At 37.1% G+C, this 15658-nt stretch overlaps 1 protein-coding gene across 2 annotated transcripts in view; it reads right to left on the minus strand.

Annotated features, from left to right (window-relative positions):
- FGFR1OP2 (FGFR1 oncogene partner 2) overlaps positions 1 to 15629 on the minus strand; it is a 33736-nt gene extending 18107 nt beyond the window's left edge. Inside the window, exon 1 of one of the 2 annotated variants that reach the window (XM_027592921.2) lies at positions 15379 to 15629. The gene's annotated coding sequence lies outside the window, so the exon portion shown is untranslated. The remainder of the gene's footprint in view (positions 1 to 15378) is intronic. The other variant, XM_027592922.2, reaches the window with a different exon arrangement.
- Between the last annotated feature and the right edge of the window lie 29 nt (positions 15630 to 15658).

Here is a 15658-nt window from a genome sequence, read left to right on the forward strand (position 1 = left end):
AACAGTCAAAACCACAATAGATGAATTAAAATAAAGTAAAAAGTGTTCAATAACCCAAAAGAATGAAAAGGGGGAAATAAAGGAACAAAACATTGAAGGAACAAATTACAAGATGTTGGACCTTAATCCAAACATATTAAGAATTACACTAAATGTAAATGTTCTAAACACACTAACTAAAAGATATATTATCAGAATGAATTAAAAAACAGAACCTAGGGAGGGGCTAAGATGGTGGAGTAGGAGGATCTTCAGCTTACCCTGTCCCACAGACACACCAAGACAACAGTCACATCTGTACAACTAACTCTGAAAATGACCCAAAGACTGGCAGAACACACTTTCCACAGTTAATGGCGGAGATGAGGCCACACTAGAAAAGATAGGAGAGGTAGAGACTCGTTGGGAACCAAACCCCTGGTGAGACAAACCACAAATGGGAGGGATACCATTAGCACAGAGATCAAGAGTATCAGACCCCACCGCAGACACTGCAGGCACCTCAGGCCCTGGGGACTTGCACTGTGAAGACAAATCCCAGTAACATCTGGCTATGTAAACCAATGGGGTTTAACTTCTGGATTTTTTTAAAAATCAGTGGGGCTTAATTCTGGGGACTTTAAAAATCAGTGGGCTTAACAAAAGAGGTGGGAGGCAATAGGAAACTGAGTCCCTACCCTTAAAGAGACAGCGTAACAAATAATTCGGGCACAGAAACAGAGTTTGAAAAGTGCCTGGGGTATATGTGAAGTATATTTATTTACTAGTCTCAGAATATATGCTGGAGGAGCAGGGATCTTCAGGAGATTTCTCTAAGAAAAAAGTGATGGTGGGCGCCATTTCTCTTACCCTCCCCTAGGCTGGATAGCTGGACACCTGCAGGAACTAGCACCAACACTCTCCACACTTGCTAGGACTGCATGCCCTACCCCCACATTCCCCTGTCACCTGCCTGTTCCAACCCACCCACCTTGGTAGGCATCCCTCCAAAGAGGCTCCTGCTCTTCCACATCCTGCAAGCACCCTGGCAGGGAATGGTGCCATTCCAAAGAAACTTCTGCCTTGAGGAGGAGGCAGATAATCCTACATACCAGCTTGCCCACAGTTCCAGGAGCCAAATCTTTTAGCAGACTGTGCAGGAAGAATGCTCTGCCATATGGTGTGCCTGCAGCTGCAGCCAGAAGCAGACTATAGACACATACTCTGACTGCCACTTCTGGCCCTCAACAAAACCCTCTGTGGGCTCTACAGGGAGAAAGCCCTTCCTTTCAATGTACCAAAGAGAGGCTAATTGCAGACAGCTAGCCTGACTGCTGACCCTGCCCACCTCTCAGCCAACCACAATCTCACATAGGCTCCTCAACAACTCGGACTAAACCCTGCCCGGTGCGCCCACAGCAGGCAAAGCAGGTTACTGCAGCCAACTGGGCTGAAGGCAAACATGGCTCAGCCACAAGACAAGCGCACATACAGCCCACACAGGGGACACTGCTGGAATATCTGATTCTGGTGACCAGGGGACACTGCTATAGGGCACCACAGAACTCTTCGGCATAAGGTCATGAAGTACTCACTGAACTTGAGAAAAAAGTGAATGAACTCATGAGAACTTCAACAAAGAGAAAATATAAAACAGAACCAGTAAGAAATGAAGAACACAATAACTGAAACAAACAACACACTAGAGGGAATCAACAGAGGATTAAGGGAGGGGGAAGAATGGGTCAGCAATCTGGAAGACAGGATAATGGAGAGCAACCAAGCTGAACATCAAAAAGAAAAAAGAATTAAAAATGAGATTAGATTAAGGGAACTCTGACACCATCAAGCATAATAACCTCTGCAATATAGAGATCCCAAAAGGAAAAAAAAAGGGGGGGGGCAGAAAACCTATCTGAAAAACTAATAGCTGAACACTTCCCTAAGCTGGAGAAGGAAACAGACATCTAGATCCAGGAAGCACTGAGAAGCCCCAACGAGATTAGCTCAAGGAGGTGTACACAAAGACACATAATGATTAATATGGCTAAAAGTAGCTAAAAGTAATGACAGAGAATTTTAAAAGCAACAAAAGAAAAGAAAGCAATTACATACAAGGGAAACCCTATAAGGCTATCAGCTAATTTTTCAGCAGAAACTTTTCAGGCCAGAAGAAAAGTGGCATGATATATTCAAAATGCTAAAAGGAGAAACTAGTAAAGTTATCATTGAGAATAGAAGGAAAGGTGAAGTTTCCCAGACAAAAAAAGTTCAAGGAATTAATCACCACTAAACTAGCTTTACAAGGTATGCTAAAGGGAATTCTTTGAGTGGAAAGAAAAGACCCTCATGAAAAGAAAAAAAAAAATCACAGGTTAAAAACAAATCTATAATAAAGGTAGTAGGTCACTTATAAAGCAAGTATGGAGGTTAAAACACATTAATAAAATCAATTATGTCTACAAAAATTCAGGGATACACAAAATAAAAAGATGTAAAATATGACATCCTACACATAAAATGTGGAGGGGGAAGTACCAATTTAGTGCTTTTAGAATGTGTTTAAATTTAAGCAACTACCACCTTAATATAGACTGTTATACATATAAGTTATTATATATGAACCTAATGGTAACCACAAATCAAAAACCTATTAATACACACAAAAAATAAATAAAGAGAAAAGAATCCAAGCATAACATTAAAGAAAGCCATCAAACCACAAGGGATGAGAGCAAGAGATGAAGCAAGGAACAGAGAAGAACCACAAAAATAACTAGAAAACAATTAACAAAATGGCAATAAGCAAATACCTATCAATAACTACTTTAAATATAAATAAACTGCTCCAATAAAAAAAAAATAGGGTAACTCAATGGATAAAAAAACAAGACCCATCTAAATGCTGCCTACAAGAGACTCACTTCAGACTTAAAGACTTGTACAGACTGAAGACCTGAAAAACATATACCATGAAAATGGAAGAAAAAAAAAAAGCCAGGGTGGCAATACTTTTAACAGAAAAAATAGACTTTATTTTTTTAAAGATTTTTAAGTAATCTCTAAACGTGGCTTGAACTTACAACGCCAAGATCAAGAGTCCCATGTTCTATCAACTGAGCCAGGCAGGTACCCCAGACACAACAGACTTTAAAGCACAGATTGTAGCAAGAGACAAAGAAAAGCATTTCATAACAATAAAGGGATCAATCCATCAAGAGGATATAACAATTATAAATTTCTATATCCAACATAGGAGCACCCAAATACATAAAGCAATTATTAACAGACATAAAGGGAGAAATGAACAGTAATACAATATTAGTAGGGGACTTTAACACCCCACTTATGTCAATGGATAAATCATCTAGATAGAAAATCAACAAGGAGGGGTGCCTGGGTGGCTCAGTCTGTTAAGCATCTGCCTTAGGCTCAGGTCATGATTTCAGGGTCCTGGGATGGAGCCCCACATCGGGCTCCCTGCTCAGCATGGAGCCTGCTTCTCCCTCTCCCTCTGCTGCTCCCTCTGCTTGTGCTTTCTCAAAAAAAAAAAAAAAACTTAAAAAAAAAAAAAGAAAATCAACAAGGAAACAATGTCTTTGCATGACATATTAGAACAGATGAACCTAACAGAAATATAGAACACTGCATCTCAAAACATCACAATACACATTCAAGTGCACATACAACATTCTCCAGTACAGATCACGTATTAAGTGGTAAAACAAGTTTCAATAAATTTAAAAAGACTGAAATCATACCAAGCATCTTTTCCAAGCACAACAGTGTATGAAACTAGAAAAAATCTGGAAAGAACACAAATACATGGAAGTTAAACAACATACTACTAATGAATGGGTCAACCAAGAAATCAAAGAAGAAATCAAAAAATACATGGAGACAAATGAAAATGAAAACACAATGGTTCAAAATATTTGGGATGAAGCAAAAGCAGTTCTAAGAGGGAAATTTATAGTTACACAGGCCTACCTAAGAAACAAGAAAAATCTCAAACAACCTAACTTTACACCTAAAAGAGTTAGAAAAAGAACACCCAAAGCAAGCAGAAGGAAGGAAATAATAAAGATTAGACCAGACATAAGTGAAAATAAAGGCTAAGAAAACAATAGAGAAGATCAAGGAAACCAGGAATGGTTCCTTGAAAAGATCAACAAAGCTGATAAACCTTTAGCCAGATTGATTAATAAAGAGGACTCAAATAAATAAAATCAGAAATGAAGGAGAAATAACAAACACCACCACAGACATACAAAGGCTTATAAGAGAAAATTAGGAAAAATTATATGCCAACAAATTGGACAAGCTAGAAGAAATGGATAAATTTCTGCAAACATAGATTCGTCCAAAACTGAACCAGGGAGAAATAGAAAATTTGAACAGAGCAATTATTAGTAATGAAATTGAATCAGTAACCAAAAAATTCCCAACAAACAGAAGTCCAGAACCAGAAGCCTCCACAGGTGAATTTTACCAAACATTATACCAGAAGAGTTAATACCTATTCTTCTTAAACTATTCAAAAAAAAGAGAGGAAGGAAATCTTCCAAATTTATTCAATGAGGCCAGCATTACCCTGATACCAAAACCAAAGACACCACAAAAAAAAAAAAGAAAGAAAACTACAGGTCAATATTTCCGTTGAACACAGATGCGAAAACCCTCAATAAAATATGAGCAAACCACATTCAACAATACATTAAAAAAACCCAACACAATCAAGTAGAATTTATTCCAAGGATGCAAGGGTGGTTTGCAAATCAATCAGTGTGATACATCACATTAATAAGAGAAAGGATAAAAACCACATGATCATCTCAAAACAGATGCAGAAAAAGCATCTGACAAAATACAACATCTATGCATGATATAAAGTGTAAACAAAGTAATTTTAGAGAGAACATGCCTCAACATAATAAAGTACATATATGAAAAACCCACAGCTAACATACTCAGTGATGAAGAACCGAGAGCTTTTCCTCTACGATCAGGAACAAGACAAGGATATCCACTCTTACCACTTTTATTGAACACAGTACAAGAAGCTCTAGATGCAACAATCAGATGAGCAAAAGAAAGAAAAAGCATCCAAATTGGTAAGGAAGAAGTAAAACTGTTCACTATGCACAGATAACATGATACTATACATAGAAAACCCTAATGACACCACCAAAAAACTATCAGAATAAATGAATTCAGTAAAAGTTGCAGTACAGAATATTAACATGTAGAAATCTGTTGCATTACTATACATTGATAATGGGGTAGCAGAAAGAGAAATTAAAATAATCCCATTTACAATTGCATTAAGAATAATAAAATTCCTAGGAATAAACTTAACCAAGGAGGTGAAAGACCTTTACTCTCTAAACTATAAAACACTGATGAAAGAAATTTAAGATGACACAAACAAATGAAAAGATATTCCATGCTAATGGATTGGAAGAATTAATGTCATTAAAATGTCCATACTACCTACAGCAATCTACAGATTCAATGCAACCCCTATCAAAATACTAACAGCATTTGTCACAGAACTAGAATAAATCCACAATTTGAATAGAACCACAAAAGACACTGACTAGCCAAAGCAACTGCGAAAAAGAAGAACAAAGTAGGAGGTATCAAAATCTCAATTTCAAGATGTAGTACAGAGCTGTAATAATCAAAACACTATGGTATGGCACAAAAAAAGACACAGAGACCAAAGGAACAAAATAGAGAGCCCAGAAACAAACCCATTATTTATATGATCCAGTAATCTATGGCAAAGGGGGCAAGAATACAGAATGGGGAAAAGAATGTCTATTCTATAAATGGTGCTGGGAAAACTGGATAGCTATATGCAAAAGAATGAAACTGGACCATTTTCTTACAGCATGCATAAAAACAAAATGGATTAATTTCTTTTTTTTTTTTTAAAGATTTTATATATTTAACAGAGAGAGACACAGCAAGAGAGGGAACACAAGCAGGGGGAGTGGGAGAGGGAGAAGCAGGCTTCCCGTGGAGCAGGGAGCCCGATGTGGGGCTCGATCCCAGGACCCCGGGATCATGACCTGAGCCAAAGGCAGACGCTTAATGACTGAGCCACCCAGGCGCCCCTGGATTAATTTCTTAAATGTGAGACCTGAAACCATAAAACTCCTAGAAGAAAACATAGGCAGTAATCTCACATCAGCCACAGCAACATTTTTCTAGATTGGTCTCTTCTGACAAGATAAACAAAAGGAAAATTAAACTATTAGGATTACACCAAACTAAAAAGCTTTTGCACAGTGAAGGAAACCATCAACAAAACAAATAACCAACCTACTGAATGGGAGAAAATATCTGTAAATGATATATCTAATAGGGGGTTAATATATCCAATATATAAAGAACTAACACAACTCAACACCAAAAAACGGCAGAGGACCTGAATAGGGACTTCTCCAAAGAACATAAACAGATGGCCAAAGAGACCCATTAAAAAGTGTTCAGCACCACTAATCATCAGGGCAATGCAAATCAAAGCCACAATGAGGTATCACTTGACACGTGCCACAGTGGCTAGAATAAAAAAAAGACAAGAAAAACAAATGTTGACAAGAATATGGAGGAAAAGGAAGCCTCATGCACTGTTGGAGGGACTATAAATTGGTGCAGCCACTGTAGAAAACAGTCTAGAGGTTCCTCAAAAAAATTAAAAATAGAACTACCACATGATCCATTAATCCCACCACTGGGTATTTACCTAAAGAAAACAAAAACACTAATTCAAAAAGATATGTGCACCCCTACGTTTATAGTGGTATTGTTTATAATAGCCAGGATATGGAAGAACCTAAGTGTCCATCAATAGAGGAATGGATAAAGAAGATGTGGTGTATACATAGAATGGAATATCACTCAGCCATAAGAATGAGATCTTGCCATTTGTGACAACATGGGTGGACATACAGAATATTATGCTAAGTGAAATAAGTCAGAGAATGATAAACACCATATGATTTCACTTACATGTGGAATCTAAAAAAACAAAAGAAACAAACAAGTAAAACAAAACAAAACAAAAAACCAGACTTTAAAAACTGAGAACTGGTGGTTGCCAGAGGGATGGTGGGTTGGGTGGGGAATGGGTAAAATAGATAAAGGAGATTAAGAGGTACAAGCTTCCAGTTATAAAAGAAATAAGTCACAAAGATGAAAAGTATAGCATAGGGAATACAGTCAATAATGTTGTAATAATATATGGTGACAGATGGTGACTACACTTTCATGGTAAGCAATGAGTAATGTATAGAACTGCTGAATCAATATGCCGTACACCTGAAACTTATAACACTGTAAGTTAATTATAATTCAATAAAAAGAAAAGGGAAAAGAAAAAGCATAGAATAGAAAGTAAAAAAAAAACAGGATCCACCTATAAATAATCTATATGAAACTCACTTCAAATATGACATAGATAGGTTAAAAGTAAAAGGATGGAAAAACATATACTGACACTAATCAAAATAAAGTCAGGGTGTTAATAAGCACGGGAAAAGATGCTCAACATGATTAGCTATCAAAACCACAATGAGATGCTTCACACCCATTAGGACAGCTATAACAAAGAAGACATAAGAAGAGTTGGTTAGAATGTAGAGAATTTCTTTTTCAGTAATTGACAGAATATGTACACAGAAAATCAACAAGGATACAGAAGGCATGAACAAACTACATCGAGGTGGACTGAATTAATACCAACAACAGCAGAATACACATTATTTTTAAGTGCAAACAGGACATTCACTAGGATAGATCTTAACCTAGGTAACAAAACAGACCTTAACAAATTTATTTATTTATTTATTTTTAAAGATTTTTATTTATTCATTTGAGACAGAGATACAGAGAGAGAAAGCATGATCAGGGGGAGAGGCAGAGGGAGAAGCAGGCTCCTTGCTGAGCCAGGAGCCCCATGTGGGGCTCGATCCCAGGACCCTGGGATCATGACCTGAGCTGAAGGCAGACACTTAACCATCTGAGCCACGCAGGCGCCCCCAGACCTTAACAAATTTAAAGAATTGCAATCATACAAATTATGTCCTGTGACTGTAATGAAATTAAAATAGGTAAGAGAGATAAGAAATTCTCCAAACATTTGGAAATTAAAAAACACATAAGTAATCCAGAAGTAAAAAAAAAAAAAGGTTTTGGAAATCAGAGAATATTTTCATCTAAAAAAACATGAAAATACAAGATATCAAAATTTTGTTATGCATATATAGCAGTACTTTGAAAATGTGTAGCATTAAATTCTTTTATTAGAAAATTAAAAAGATCTCAATCAATTACCTAAGCCTCAAACTTCTGAAACCAGGAAAAGAGCAAATAAACTCCAAAGTAAATAGAAGGAAATAATAAAAGAGCAGAAATCAATGAAACTGAGAACAGGAAAGCAACAGAGAAAAACCAATGAAACCAAAACCTAATTCTTTGAAAAAGCAAATGAAGTGGATAAACCTCCAGCAAAACTGACCAAGAGGAAAAAAAACTAAAAAGAGAGAAGATATAAATTACCGATGTCAGGATTGAAAGAAGGGATATCACACTTCAGACTCCTAACTCATTAAAAGAAGCGAATACAATAATAAATTTCATACACACGAATTGGATAATTTGGATGAAATGGACTAATTCTCTAAAAACCACAAACTACATAGTCACACAAGAGGAAATAATTATTAATAGTCCTATAACCATTAGGTATAGTAATTACAGTTATAATTACTAATATCCTATAACTCTTCCGTAATAGTCCTATAACTATTAAAGAAATTAAATTTTGTAGTTAAAAATCTTCCATAAAAAATCCCTATTTGGATGATTTCAATGGCAAATTCTACCAGACATACAAAAAAGAAATAATACCAATCTTGTACAACCTCTTTGAGAAAAGAGAAGAAAATACTTCCAAACTCATAAAATGATACCAGTATTACTCTAAAACCCAAACCAGACACATTCCAGAGAGACACAGAGAGAACCACAATCCAGTATCCCTCGTAAACATAAACGTAAAAATCCTCAAAATATTAGCAACTCAAATTCAGCAACATATTGAAAGAATAATACACCATGACCAAGTAGGGTTTATCCCAGAACTCAAGGCTGTTTCTATATTTAAATATCAGTCAATGTAATCCACCATAAACAACAACAACAACAACAAACACTTCATCATACTAACTGGTGCATTAAAAAAAAAAATAACAACCCAACAATATCCTTTCATAATAAAAATTCTCTGCAAATAGAAGAGGATTGCCTCATGGTGAGAAAGGGTATCTTCAATATAGCCAACATCATACTTAAGTGAAAGACTGTATTCAAAAAATGAAACTTTGGGGTATAAATCTAACAAAACATATGTAGGATATGCACATGCACGCTGATAAAATGCTAATGAAAGAAACCAAAGAGGGTCTAAATAAATGGAGACACACCGTGTTCATAAATTGGAAGACTCAACATAGTAGGGATGACAATCTTCCACAACTCATCTATAGACTTACTGCAACTTCCAATCAAAATCACAGCAGGCCTTGTTGTAGAAATTGACAAGCTAATTCTAAGATCTCTATGAAAAATGCAAAGAGGGGCGCCTGGGTGGATCAGGTCATGATCTCAGGGTCCTGGGATCGAGTCCCGCATCGGGCTCCCTGCTCAGTGGGAAGCCTGCTTCTCCCTCTCCCACTCCCCCTGCTTGTGTTCCCTCTCTCTCTCTCTCTCTCTAATAAATAAATAAAATCTTTAAAAAAAGAAAAGAAAAGAAAGAAAATGCAAAGAGACTAAGACAGCCAACAGAATTTTGAAAACAAAGTTGGAGAAATCACACCACCAAATTTTAGGACTCTATTATAAAGTTACAGTAATCAAGACAGCATGGTATTGGCAGAGACAGAAGAGAACAGAGGTCAGAAATAAGCCCACAGAAACATGGTCAACCGCTTTTTGAAAAAGGTGCACAGACACTTCACAGGGAAAAGGACAGTCTTTTTTTTTAAGATTTTTTATTTATTCATTTGAAACAGAGAGAGAGAGAGAGGTAGAGGGAAAGGGAGAAGCAGACTCCTTGCTGAGTGGGGAGCCCAACTTGACTTGGGGCTCCATCCCAGGACCCAGAGATCATGACCTGAGCCCAAGGCAGAAGCTTAACCATCTGAGCCACCCAGGGGCCCCAGAAAGGACCATCTTGTCAACAAATAGTTATGTGCCAAATAACTAACCCCAACATAATTCTTACACTTTATACAAAAATTAACTCAAAGTGGACCATAGATCTAAACGTAAAATGAAAAGTGGAGAAAATCTTTGTGACCTGGGATTAGGCAAAGATTTTTTTTGACATGATTCATGAAGCTTGATTCATAAAAAAAATAAAATAATAATAAACTAGACTTCATCAAAACTAGAAACTTTTGCTCTGGGAAAGGCACTTTTAAGACAATCTGAAAAGACAAGCTACAGACTGGAAGGCAAATTTTGCAAATCACGTATCTGACAAAGGACTTTATAATACATAAAAAACTCTCAGAACTAACAGTAAAAAAATCACCCAACTTTTATAAAACGAGCAAAAAACTTTAACACTTAGCCAAAAAGAGATAAAGATGGCAAATAAGCACATGAAAATACGTTCAACATCACTAGCTATTACAGAAATGCAGTTAGAACAATGAGATCCACTATACCCCTAAGATGGCTAAAATAAAAAGTACTGACATTCCAAGTGCTACAAGGATACAGTGTGACTGGAACTGTCATACAATGCTGGTGACAATGCAAAATGATATGGCTATTTCAGAAAACGGTTTGGCAGCTTCTTACCAAGTTAAACATCAAGCTACCATATGACCTCGCACTACTACTTCTGGGCATTTACTGTAGAGAAATGAGTGGATAAGCAAACTGTAGTACAGCAATAATATGGAATGAGGTACTGATATAGACAATATAGATGAGTCTCAAGGGCATTAATGCTGAGTAAAAGAAGATAGTTTCAAAAGGTTACATACTGTTTCCATTTACCTGGCACTGCCAAAAAGACAAAACTACAGTGTACTTCCTGTCCCCAAGGTTTTGCCTTTGTCATTAATTCATCTGGTTGTTATTTGCATGTTGGTATAAGGAAGCTATCTACTTATATTTCCTTTGTCTTATGGGGACAACTAGTTGCCCCAGTCTCATTTATTGTACAGTACATCTTTCCAGCACTGAATTTTTTTCTATTGAAATATATTTAACATAACATTATGTAAGTTTAAGGTGTACAACACACTGATTTGGTATTTATATACTGTAATATGATTGCCATTGTTATGATAATTAGTATCCCTATTGTGTCACATTATTTCTTTCTTATGGTTAGAATACCCACACTCATTTTAATGCCACACTTGTTTTTTCCAAAAAATGTATGGGTATGTTTTTGAGCTCTCTATTCTACCTCTGGGTCTTTTTATCTATCTCCGCATCAATACTATGCTGCCTCAACTGTCATAGTTATAAAATATACCCTTACCATCTGGCATGGCAAGTAACCCTTTTCTCTTTCAAAATTGTTTACTTATTCTTAGATTTCTCTTCAACCTAATTCAATCCAGATGGACCCCAGGGGCGCCTGGGTGGCTGTTGGTTAAGCGCTGGACTCTTATTTCCCTCCAGGGGAACCTGGGTGGTAATTCTTGATTTCTGGCTCAGGTCATGATCTCAGGGTTATGAGATGGAGTCCTTCATCAGGCTGGGGGTGAAGCCTGCTTAAGAGTCCTTCCTTCATCCTCTGCCCCTCTCCCTCTCTAAAAAATAATTAAAACAACAACAACAACAACAAAACCAGAGCACTCTAGTTCAAAGTGCTAGGTATTAATTTTAATTAATTAAAACTGTTGGTAGATTTCTGAACCCAAGGAATATTACCTTAAATTCTTTTGGTCAATAGGACAAGTGTTATTCCCATTTCATCAATAAGGAAATAAGACTCAGGGATCCCAAATATAAGCTGAATGACAGCACCAGGCAGCAAGGAAGGAGCCAAGCTAGTACCAGAAATAGAATTTCTGATCCTGAGTCTAGTGCTCTACTCAAGAAGCCAAGGTGGATCCTCAGGACCATTTACTTTTAGCTATGTAAAAACCATCTGTCTCCCTGGGTGAAAAAACAAAGCAAATTCCCTGAACCTGCTTCACCAATGGGATTTCCAAGATATTAGAAAAACTGTATATCAAGCCAGGAATCGAAAATAAATGGGGGTGTAAATGAAGAAAAGATAAAAACCCCCAAATTCCAAATTATTTTCCCTTATGATTAATAAAAACCTACCATCCATTTTAACTAGGCATCACAATTATAAAACCAATTAGTATTTACTGACAGGTTTTTTTGAAATTACAATTAACATCCACTTTAAAAAAAACCTACTCTTAGATTGCATAATGAAACACTATCAAAATGAACTATATTTAAAATTTGCTTTGTAACTATAAAAATATACCTATTCAGAAAAAAGAATTATAAACATCAGGTAATTGAAAGCATAATTTCTTAACACTTCAGAAAGATAGTGACAGAGTTTCTAAGAATCTGCATGTTCATTTCCGATAAGTGAAACAACAGAAAAGTTTAAAATATTTTATAACGTGCATTTACTTTGCCACCTTTTTTGAAAATCATTGTTTTCTCCCCCTTTTTTGGCTAGTAAGTGGAGTGGGAAGACTATTTTCCAAACTCTCTAACAACTGTTAAATATTTAAAAATAGACTCCCGTAAAAAAAGGGAGTATTTTCCATTTATCTGCTTGTTTTTATAGTGCTTGTCATAACTGGTCATGGTGCACTTACATTATTTTCTATAGGTAAGCTCAAATTATGGGTGAAATTTTTCTAAAGTAGGTTTTCCCCTGCCTGCATTAGCCACATTCTCGCCCACTTTGCCACCCAAAGATATCGGCAGACTCCTGGCAGAGGATTCAGAACATTCTGCTGCTCATAAAAGAGAAACTACCACCCACTCAAGACAGCAACCACCAGATGTTTAGTTTTACATTTTGGTCAAGAAAAATTTAAAGAAATTCAAGTCACTCTTCTTTCTCTTTTACCCACAAATCCACTATCCCATAATTGGACATACACAGAAATACTGTGCCTACTGATACACCATGAATCTGTCTTTAAATATTAACAACCTAGTTTAGTTAAAAAATTTTACTGGACTGTTCAGGCAGGTGCCGCAAATATTAATTAGTAGATAATATTAACAGATACATATGGAGGGGTGCCGGTGGCTCAGTCAGTTAAGCGTCTGCCTTTGGCTCAGGTTGTAATCTCGGGGTCCTGGGATGGAGTCCCACATCAGGCTCCCTGCTCAGTGGGGAGTCTGCTTCTCCTACTTACCCTCCCTCTCTCTCTCTCTCTCTCTCAAATAAATAAATAAAATCTTTTTTTAAAAAAAGATACATACGGAAAGAGAAAGATAAAAAGGCATAGTTATGGCTTTCTTAGAAACTTTAAAGAAATCAAGAATATATGTAAATTACATATGTAAATAAGCATCTTATACAGACAATATGTTACTGTATTTGAAAGCAGAGAAAATTTTCACGATCTTTGAAAATTATGGAAACAACGCATTTGGAGCTTTATGAAGAAGCTTTACAAAGAAGATAAAATTTTAAAGTTGGAAGGAACAGAATTTAAAAGGACACGGGAGAATTTTTTTTTTTTTACCTTAGAATTGTAGTTAAATATAAGTTGCATATACATATGGATTCAAACAAGTATGACAGGTCAAGGAACTAACCTAATCTAAACCAATTATTTATAACCTACGGGCCAAGGAGTCATTGGAAGAGTTACATGGATGTACACACACCAAGTATGATCTTTAGTCTAAAATATTTTTCTCACACATATAAATATTTCTCTATTTTTCATATAGACAGATGCTAGTATAATAAAATATAAAATCATTTAAAAGCACAGCAATTTTTTTCCATTATGCATAATCTCAATCAATGAATACTAGAAGTATAATTACTTGTATATTAGAGGTACAGAGTTTCTCATATTCAAAACAGGTCAGGGGCCCTTAGCTAACATCCAAGGTCCCTTCTCGCTCTAAAATTCTGTGATTTTAAGAGCACTAAGTACTCCTATTATGAATCTTTAGAACTATTACATTATAAATATCTATACATATTTACAAATATATATATAAATAATGCCTGCTATGCCCCCAAGCACTGGACTAGCTTTTGTTGCAAAGATGAACAAGCCAGGATTCCAGACTTAATCTCAAATTCACACAAGAGACAGATACATGAACAAATAATACAGCCTAATAAATAATGCAGAAGAATTATTTCAAGTGTTCTGGGAGCACGATGGTATTATTAATATCACCTGGGGGAGTCTGAGAAGACAAGGATCTATGAATTGGGTCTTGATAGGTGAGGAGTGGGGTAGAAAGAGTAAGCATTCTAAACAGATGGTACAGCACATACAAAGGCATAGAGTTGTGAAAGTGCATGACATGTTTGGGCAGCCAGTTCTGGTATGGTTGGATATTAAGGTATTTGGAGGAAAAGCAAGAGGAGACTAAAATATAAAATGGACTGCAACAGATAGTTAAAGGTCCTGAATGATATGCTTACCAATTAAGACTTAATTCCATTAGGCATAGGGTTCTGAAAAAGTTTAAGGAAAGGACTGATATAAACAGATTTTAGGATAATAACTCTATGGAAGAATGATGGTGGAGAAACTAGTGTGTGTGGGGGGGTGGGCAACTGCAATTATGCTGGTGAAAGAAGGAATAATATAGAGCAGAGAGAGTGGAAATGCAGAATCAAGGATGAAGGTTTCCAACTGGGACAGGAGGATGGATACTGGTAACATTATCAGAGATGGGATACAGAAGAAAAGCAGGAAGAAAAACAAGAAAAGAGTAGTATTCCTTGGAAGGCAGTTTCAAGAAAGAGGGAATAGTTATATCCACGTAATATGCTGCAAATCTGTAAACTGAAAACCGAAAGGGTCCCTCTTCCCTCCTCTCAATGGTAAATTCCCAGGTGGGTTTAGGCAGGAAGAAAAGAGAAACGGAAGATGCGTCCAGACAAGGTTAGGGCAAGGCTTCAAGAAACTTTCCGCACCCCAGACCCGGAAAGAGGAGCTCACAGCTGGTGCCCGGGAAAAGGAAGTACAGCTCCAAGGAGCAGGTAAGCAGCACAGGGAAACGGCTAGAGCTAGGCGGGCGGCCAGCAGTTCCAGAGATGCAAAGCACCACAGCGGCCCAGGGAAAGGAAACTTCCGACTCTCTACGCCGGCTCTTGTCCCTCGATTTATTTCCACTTACTCTGGTCTCAATCCCTCGCAGCCGTCAGTTGTGGCGTCAGGACTCAAAGCTTCTGCTAACAGGGGCCTATGCACCCAAGGGAAGAGACTCCTCTCGCCTGTTCAGCTTCTTCAGCGAGCAGACGCAGAACCCAGCAGAGACAGTAGAGGGGCGGCTGCAGGGGTCAGCAGAGCTCAACCCCATCACCGGCCCGAGGAAAACCTCCACTGACCATCTCCGACCAAAGCTCTCAGAGCGCTCAAGCCTCGCGAGATTTCCTGCCTCACGTAACCGTTGTGGG

The sequence above is a fragment of the Zalophus californianus genome, chromosome 9, assembly GCF_009762305.2.
Source record: "Zalophus californianus isolate mZalCal1 chromosome 9, mZalCal1.pri.v2, whole genome shotgun sequence".
Classification (NCBI taxonomy): Eukaryota; Metazoa; Chordata; class Mammalia; order Carnivora; family Otariidae; genus Zalophus; species Zalophus californianus.